Below are 8,644 nucleotides of genomic sequence, written 5' to 3'. Positions count from 1 at the left end.
TTAGGATTCTCTATGTATAGTATCATGTCATCTGCAAACAGTGACAGCTTTACTTCTTCTTTTCCGATTTGGATTCCTTTTATTTCTTTTTCTTCTCTGATTGCTGTGGCTAAAACTTCCAAAACTATGTTGAATAACAGTGGTGAGATACACATTGTATTTGATTGTCATGTCTCCCTAGTCTTTCCTCCTGCTCTTTTAAAAAAAAATTTCCATGCCATTTATTTTGTAGCATGTCCCAAAATTTGGATTAGGTTCCGTATGATTTAGGTTCAGGTTAATCATTTTTGACAGGAATAGTACATCGGTGATATGCCTTTTGGTTTATCATACCAGTTGATCCCAGTATTAGTGATGTTGTTGATGACTAGCTGTAAGGTGGTATCCAACAGATACTTCCATTTTAGAGAGTTACCTTTTCTCCTTTGTAATTAGTAATCTATGGAGTAATACTTTAATGTGATTATCCTCTACCCCAACAATCTTGTATTTACCCAATGTTTTTAGTATCGATTGGTAATTCCTGCCAGAATCAACTGGTACACTAGTGGTTAGAAAATAGTCATTGTCTTAATTCCATTATTCATTTTCTATTTTTCTGTAACATTCTTAAAAAAGAAAAAAAAAGAAATGCCTTCTCTTCTGTGACCCTTACCTTTTATTTTTTGTTTGTTATTATCACTATGAACTCATAGACTGTCTTTTGTTAACCAATATGTTATCTATGACTTCATTATTCATTTTAATGCACAAATTATTCCAAATTTGGCCAGTGGAAACCCCTTCATGCTGGTCCTTATATCCTTTTGATATACCTTCTGTTTTTGAGGACTTCCTTTTTTTTTTTTTTCTTTTAGCATATTAAAAAATATTCCATGTCCACTTTCTACTTTTCCTGTCCCTAACTTGGAATCAACCAATATTCCAAATACCCTATTATTCCTACTTGTGGTAGGGACTGGTATTTAGGCATTAAGGTCTGGATGATAAGTGTGGTCATTGCTTCTAGAACCTTACAGTAGGAAAAGTTAATAAATGCTAAATATATACATATTTAAATCATGAGTTCATACTGGGATCTCTGGAAGAACTGGAGTTCTTATTCTTCTTCCCCCGTTCCGTATTTTTATTCCCTGCTCTTACAGTAAAAACTCACAAAATTACTAAACCAATACAACTATTGAAAAATGTTTATCCTTAAAATAACCCCACTAAGAGTACAGAGCACTATATTAGTTATATGAATTAATTTTTCCTGTGTTCTGTATTATTGATATGATATAGTTAGGTTTACTTGCTTTGTTTGTTTGACCCAATCACAGGGCTTCCTCCCCTATCCTTGTTGATTTAATTTTATTTTTAAAAAATGCACAAAATTAACATGTCTCAAAACTCAAAACACAAAAGACTCAAAGAAGGTTCACTTATTTTATTTTCCACTACTCCCAAAATAACCAAATTTTATTAGTTTCTGATTTATGCTTTTGTGGTTTTTTGTATAAAAATTAGATTCATATATTCTTTCCTCTTCTTTCTTAAAAGTTAACATAGTATATATCCCATTTTCTTCCTCTTGCTCTTTTCACTTAAAAGTATATACCAAGTTAATCCTTCTTATCAGTTCATAGAGATGTTCTTAAAAAAATTTTTTTAACTGAAGTACAGTTGATGTACAATATTAAATAATTTTCAGGTGTACAACAGTGATTTACAATTTTTAAAGATATTCCATTTATAGTTACTACAAAATACTGGCTATATTTTCTGTATTGTACAATACATCCTTGCAGCTTATTTATTTTATACACAATGGTTTGCACCTCTTAATCCCCAACCCCTATCTTGCTCCTCCCCCCTTCCCTCTCCACACTGATAACCACTAGTTTGTTCTCTATATCTGTGAGTCTGGTTTTTTTTTATATTCACTAGTTTATTTTTTTAGATTCCACATTTAGGAGATATCATAAAGTATTTGCCTTTCTCTGTCTAACTTATTTCATAAGCATTATACCCTCCAAGTCCATTCATGTTGTTGCAAATTTCATTCTTTTTTATGGTTTAGTATTCCATTGTACATATATGCAATATCTTCTTTATCCATTCATCTTTTGATGGACATTTAGGTCACTTTATTCTATTCTACAGCTCCATGGTAAGCCATTGTTTCTACCACGTGGCCAACCTGTCTCCTATGGGTGGGCATGTAAGTGATTTGAAACATTTTGCTATTATAAATAATGCTGCAATAAATAATTTTGTGCATTTCTATTCTCATGTTGTTAAACAAGTACCATCAGGTAAATTCTAAGGTGGGATTATTAAATCAAAGGGTAAATACATATGTAGTTTTAATAGATATTGCTTAATACTTCTTTGTCAGGAGTGTACATTTTGTACTTACCACTGCAATTGATGAAACTGACTGTTACCTCATAGGTACCCTAACTGAGTGCTGTCAGGCTTTTGAATTTTTGATAATCTAATAGAAGGAAATGGTTACTCAGTATTGTTTTAATTTGTAGCTCTAGTATAAATTTAAGTGTCATTTAAATATCTTATTTTTCTGTGTGTAACACTCTGCTAACACCTTTTGTCCATTTTTCTATTAAGCGTTTGGTCCTATTTTTTTCCCCCTATTAATTAAAAAAAATCCCTTATATACTAGGAGATTAACTATTGTAATATACAATGCAAGTATGTTTCCCAGTTTGCCTTTGTCATTTAACTTTGACTATGGGACTTTCTTGCTAGACAAATTTCTATTTAATATAAATAAATCCTTTAAATGTAGTCTGTATTTTATTTTATTGCATCTGGACTTTAAGTCACAGAAAAAGCCTTTGCCCCCTATTCCAGGTTACAACAGAATTCACTGATATTTTCTCCTAGTATGTACATGGTTACATTATTTTGTGTTATATTGAAATCTCTTACCCAATTTGAAATTTATTCCACTGTACATATGAGATATGGATCTAATTTTACCTTTTTCTGATTAGTTTTCCAATTATCCTAAAATCAGTTATTATCCTAAAATCAGTCCATCATTTTCCCTGTGATTTGAAATGCCACCTACATCATATATCTATTTCCCTGGGTGTGCGGGTCTATTTCTCAATGAGTTTGCTTGCCCATTCAGGTAACAGTACTGCCATTTTAATTACAGAGGTTTTAATAACTGGAAGAGCCAGTGCTAGATCTTTTTAAAAACCTGTTCTTGCATATCTGTATTTCCATATGGTAGCTCCAAGGGGGTGGATGAGATTTCCTAAAGGAATCATATTAAATTTATATATTAATTTAGGGAAACCAAAATTGCTTTATTTACTGCAAAGAATTTGTCTTTTTTTAACTACTGTAAATAGAATTATATCATCTGACTATGTGTACATGAAAGACACTGTTGCTTTAAATTTTGACATTGTACTAATTTTTTTTTTTTTTCTGCATTGGGTCTATTGCTGCACGCAGGCTTTCTCTAGTTGCGGGGAGTGGGGGCTACTATTCACTCTGGTGTGCAGACTTCTCATTACAGTGGCTTCTCTTGTTGCGGAGCTCCAGCTCTAGGTGCGTGGGCTTCAGCAGTTGCAGCACGTGGGCTCAGTAGTTGCGACGTGCAGGCCCTAAAGTGCACGGGCTTCAGTAGTTGTGGCACATGGGCTCAGTAGTTGCAGTGCGCGGGCTCTGGGGCATGTGTGCTTCAGCAGTTGTGGCATATGGGCTCAGCAGTTGTGGCTCAAGGGCTCTAGAGTGCAGGCTCATTAGTTCTGGCACATGGGCTTAGTTGTTCTGCGGCACGTGGGATCTTCCTGGACCAAGGATTGAACCCGTGTCCCCTGCACTGGCACACAGGTTTGTTTTTTTTTTAATATAAATTTATTTATTTTTAGCTGCGTTGGGTCTTCATTGCTGTGTGCGGGCTTTCTCTAGTTGTGGTGACATGGGGGCTACTCTTCACTGCAGTGGGCGGGCTTCTCATTGCAGTGGCTTCTCCTGTTGTGGAGCACAGGCTCTAGGTGTGCAGGCTTCAGTAGTTGTGGCGCATGGGCTTAGTTGCTCCGCAGCATGTGGGATCTTCCTGGACCAGGGATCAAACCCATGTCCCCTGCATTGGCAGGCGGATTCTTAACCACTGCATCACCAGGGAAATCCTTGTGTTAAATTCTTTTACTGTGTGAGTTAGCTTTATTATCAATGCTCTTGGTCTTCTAATATCATTTGCAAACAGAACTAGTTATATTTCTTCTTTTTTTTTTTTTTTTTTTTTTTTTTTTGTGGTATGAGGGCCTCCCTCAGCCGCTCCGTGGCATGTGGGATCCTCCCAGACCGGGGCGCGAACCCGGTTCCCCTGCATCGGCAGGTGGACGCGCAACCGCTGCGCCACCAGGGAAGCCCTATATTTCTTCTTTTCCAATTCTTATGAATCTAAAACAGTTTTCTCTTATCTAATTGCACAAACTCAAACCTCCAACAAAATGCTGAATAGTGGGGACACAGGACAATCCTATCTTGTTCCAGTTTTAGTAGGAATGCTATCAGTAGTTTCCACATTTTAAGCTGCATTTTAAAAACAGGAGTATATGTGTTTTATCAGGTTGAAGATACATGCATAAATTCCTTTTTTTACCAAATGTATTTAGCAGGACGGTGCTGAATTTTTCCAAAGACCTTATGAACATCAGTAGAGATGAAGTACACTTTTTGTTCTTCCTTAGATTAACAGGTGATTTATGTTAATGGATTTCCTAAGACAGAACCATTGATCAATGGAACACTTGATCAATGATGTATTATTTTACTACAATACTGTAGAACTTTGATATTTTTGTATTGATATAAATGAGATTATTCTGTAGTCGTGTGTGTGTGTGTGTGTGTGTGTGTGTGAACTAACGAGATTTTTATCTAGATCAATATCATAGTCATTTAAAAAATAATTTGGGAACTTACTTTTTTATGTTCTGAAAGATTTTATGAAACAGAGATTAGCTGATCTTAGAAAATTTGGTAAAATATAACTTTTAAACCTCCCAGCTTGGTGTTTTTGTTGGTTTCTTCATACATTTTTCTATTTCTTAAAAAAAAAAAAACACAAAAAAATGAATAACCTGTTTAAGTTTTCTAGCTCTTTGGAGACAATTTTGGTAAACTGGATTTTCCTATTAATTTTATCCATTTCACCTAAGTTGTACAAAACAGAATCTATGACTTTTTAAATTTTCTGCTTCAATGATTATTTCCCCCTTATCATGTCTTCTACATCTCTGCTTTCTCCCTCTGTGCTAACCTCTCCCCTGTTCCCTGGCCAATTGGTTAACTAGTACTTTATCTATTTCATGGCCTTCTCCAAAGAAAAAACTTCTTTTTCTATTTATTTTTTAGTCTGAATGTTTTGTTTTTCTGTCTTCCACCTTAATAATTTTTGCTTTTATCTTTATTATTTCCTTCCTTGTTCATTATTCTGATTTACTTTTGTGAGTTTTTTTTGGGCGGGAAGCACCTTGTGGCTTGTGGGATCTTAGTTCCCTGACCAGGGATTGAACCCGTGCTCCCTGCAGTGGAAGCAGAGAGTCCTAATCACTGGATTGCCAGGGAATTCCTATTTTGTGATTTTTTTTCCTAGCTTTTTTTGATGGGAATTTAACTTATTCTCATTCTGTAGTTTTTATTGATAAAAATATTAAAGGCCAAATCTTTTCCTTATCACTGTTTTAATTATATCCCCTAGATTCTTACATGTAGTTTTTTCATTATTAGTATATGTTAAAGAGATCCTATACTTTTTTCTTCCCTTTCACACTAAAGTTGTTTAAAAGAATGTTTACATTGTAGGTGGACAGGACTTAATTTTTTGCTGTTGTTATTCATTTCTATCTTTATGGCATTATGATTTTTTTAAAAGAGCTTTTTTTTGGTATTGTTTCTACTTTATGAACTTCTCAGGATTTCTTTTTGACTTTGTATATAAATTTTTTGTGAATGTTCTATGTACACTTGAGAAAAAAGAATAGTTTATATTACCTGAGGATACAGTTCAATTTATACCCATAAACTACCCCTTACTATTATTTTAGGGCTTATACTATATATCCTTACTTATTTAATTTATTTATTTATTTTATTTGAAATACAACTTTATTCTGATTCTAAATGAAAGGAAACGGGAATGACAGTAACAAACAAGATTCCACCACTGAATACTGTGATGTGACTGTAGCAGTCTTATATTTGAAACTCAAGGAGGAAACAACTGTGTTCCAAAACACCTAAATATGCAGGTCCAAAAAAATGAAGGTTTTTTTTTTTAACTGCCACATTCGCTCCAAAGCTCATTCATCTCCTTCAGCATTCCAAAGATTAAGCACATGTTCTGCTTAGCTATATAATAAAGTGGCAAACACGCTACACCACTGACATCACAGGACAGTTGCCTATAAAACTAGACTTCTGACGCTGGGCTCCAGCTTCACTTTCTCACAGGTCATCATCTTCATCCGGGAGGGCAGTTGTCTGAGTAGCCTCTAGATAGTGCTCGTACTGCACTGCCATCGCTGGGTCCATGACCACCTCTGGCAGGGTGAGAGCAGGCATGGCGACGAACTCCAAGTTAGGGTCTCTGATCAGTTTTCTAGCAAGCCAGAGGAAGGGCTTTGCAAAGCTGTAGTTACTTTTGGCAGAAATGTCATAGTACTGAAGGTTCTTCTTTTGGTGTAAGACAATTGACTTTGCCTTAACCCTTCTGTCCTTAATACCCACTTTGTTGCCACACAACACGATGGGGATGTTCTCACACACTTGTACCAGATCTCTATGCAAGTTCTTGTAAGTAACTCTCGATGTTACATCAAACATTATAATGGCACACTGAGCTTGGATATAATAGCCATCTCTCAGTCCACCAAATTTCTCCTGACCAGCTGTATCCCATACATTGAACTGAATAGGTCCTCTGCTGGTATGGAACACAAGGGGATGGACCTCAACACCCAAGGTAGCTACATACTTCTCAAATTCACCAGTCGGATGACGTTTCACAAATGTAATTTTACCAGTACCACCCCATTACCAACCAATACAAGTTTGAACTGAACTTGGGGTTCTCCTTGGGCAGCCATTGTTATGTTACTCCTCCCGGCCGCCTCCTGCTGCCGCTGCTGGGACATCCCAACCCCCGGCCCCGCGGCCCCCGCCCTGGCCCCCTCCTTACTTATTTTAGATCCACTTTACCGATCTAGGACTGAAAGTAACATGTTAATACTCCTGAGGTGTTTGTCCTTTACTCTGAATTCTCTCAAGTTCCTGCTTTATGAAGTTCACTGCTATATTATTTGACACAGATATTAATAAATACTATTTATGAGTTAAGGCCCTTAACAAAGTTTTTTGTCCTCAAGACAACCAATGTAATTTGGTATGCAAGAAAAATATTTTGAGTACTTCACATTTAATTGTACAGAATATTTTTTAAAATGTCTAACCCAAGGGTTAAATTTTCATAAATTAAAACAATTTTATTCCTTCATCAAGGGCATTCTTAAGTGTAATAGCCCTTTTTTTTACTACAATGTGTGTGGTGCTGAAGAACAGAAGGACTACTAGGTATAGTTTAGTGCCACTGGTTTGACTCATGCTAGGGTACCAGTAATTTTAACCAACATTGCTCTTGCACCATCAGTTTTAAGATCAACACAGCACAAGTGGCAAAAAACATCTTAGAATTATTTTTTTATAAAGTTTTGACCTTGCAGATTCCTTGAATGAGTCTTAGAGACCCAAGAGTTCCATGTATCACACTTGAAAAACCACCAAACTTAGTATACTTGTAACCCATAATAAATAGTACACTGGAAGGCAATATAGAAGAATGGTTGGAAATACATCATTGTAGTCAGATACACCTGGAATCAAATTTCAGCTCTGCTGATTACAGGCTGTATAACATTGTGTAAGTTACTTTATAAGCCATAATTTCTTTATCTGTAAAGCAGTATTACTAATAGTGTCTAAAGGAGTTGCTTCAAGGATTAAATGAACTAATGTATAGAGAGTGCTTACCTAGTGCTTATCACATAGTCCTCAAAAAGCAGTAGCCTAATTACATAATTTTTATATAATGCAACTATTTTCTAACAATCCCTATCAGGAGAAAAAAATCAAAGACAATAATTTGGGAAATCTCCCTAGACCAAAAACTTTAAAAATGAGCAAAATACTTGAAGCATTAAATTCCTAGAGTTTTAGGATGTAAAATTTCAGATACCAGCAAATTTTGACATTTTAACTTTAATAGCCTTTTTTTAAAAATTGACTTTTTAACTTTATATTTTCTATTTTATCTTTGCATATTATTTCACAAGTTTTGTTGATATCTTCTTAGTCTGCCTTTCTCCTAATTATTTAGGGTTGGGTTACTTTATTTTATTTATTTATTTTTGGCTGCATTGGGTCTTCATTGCTGCGCATGGGCTTTCTCTAGTTGCGGTGAGCAGGCGTTACTCTTTGTTGCGGTGCGCAGGCTTCTTATTGCGGTGGCTTCTCTTGTTGTGGAGCATGGGCTCTAGGTGTGCAGGCTTCAGTAGTTGCAGCACACGGGCTCAGTAGTTGGGGTTCGCGGGCTCTAGAGCGCAGGCTCAGTAGTTGTGGC

General features: G+C 35.7%; 1 protein-coding gene and 1 pseudogene across 10 annotated transcripts in view; both read right to left on the bottom strand.

Moving 5' to 3' along the window:
• Positions 1 to 8,644, bottom strand: part of LCORL (ligand dependent nuclear receptor corepressor like) — a 188,351-nt gene that overhangs the window by 69,965 nt on the left and 109,742 nt on the right. The gene's annotated exons all lie outside the window — the stretch shown is intronic.
• Positions 6,120 to 8,273, bottom strand: LOC102993547 (GTP-binding nuclear protein Ran-like; annotated as a pseudogene).

Source organism: Physeter macrocephalus, chromosome 7 (genome assembly GCF_002837175.3).
Source record: "Physeter macrocephalus isolate SW-GA chromosome 7, ASM283717v5, whole genome shotgun sequence".
Taxonomy (NCBI): Eukaryota; Metazoa; Chordata; class Mammalia; order Artiodactyla; family Physeteridae; genus Physeter; species Physeter macrocephalus.
The sequence above is the reverse complement of the archived record's forward strand: the minus strand, read 5'-3'. Positions and strand labels throughout refer to the sequence as shown.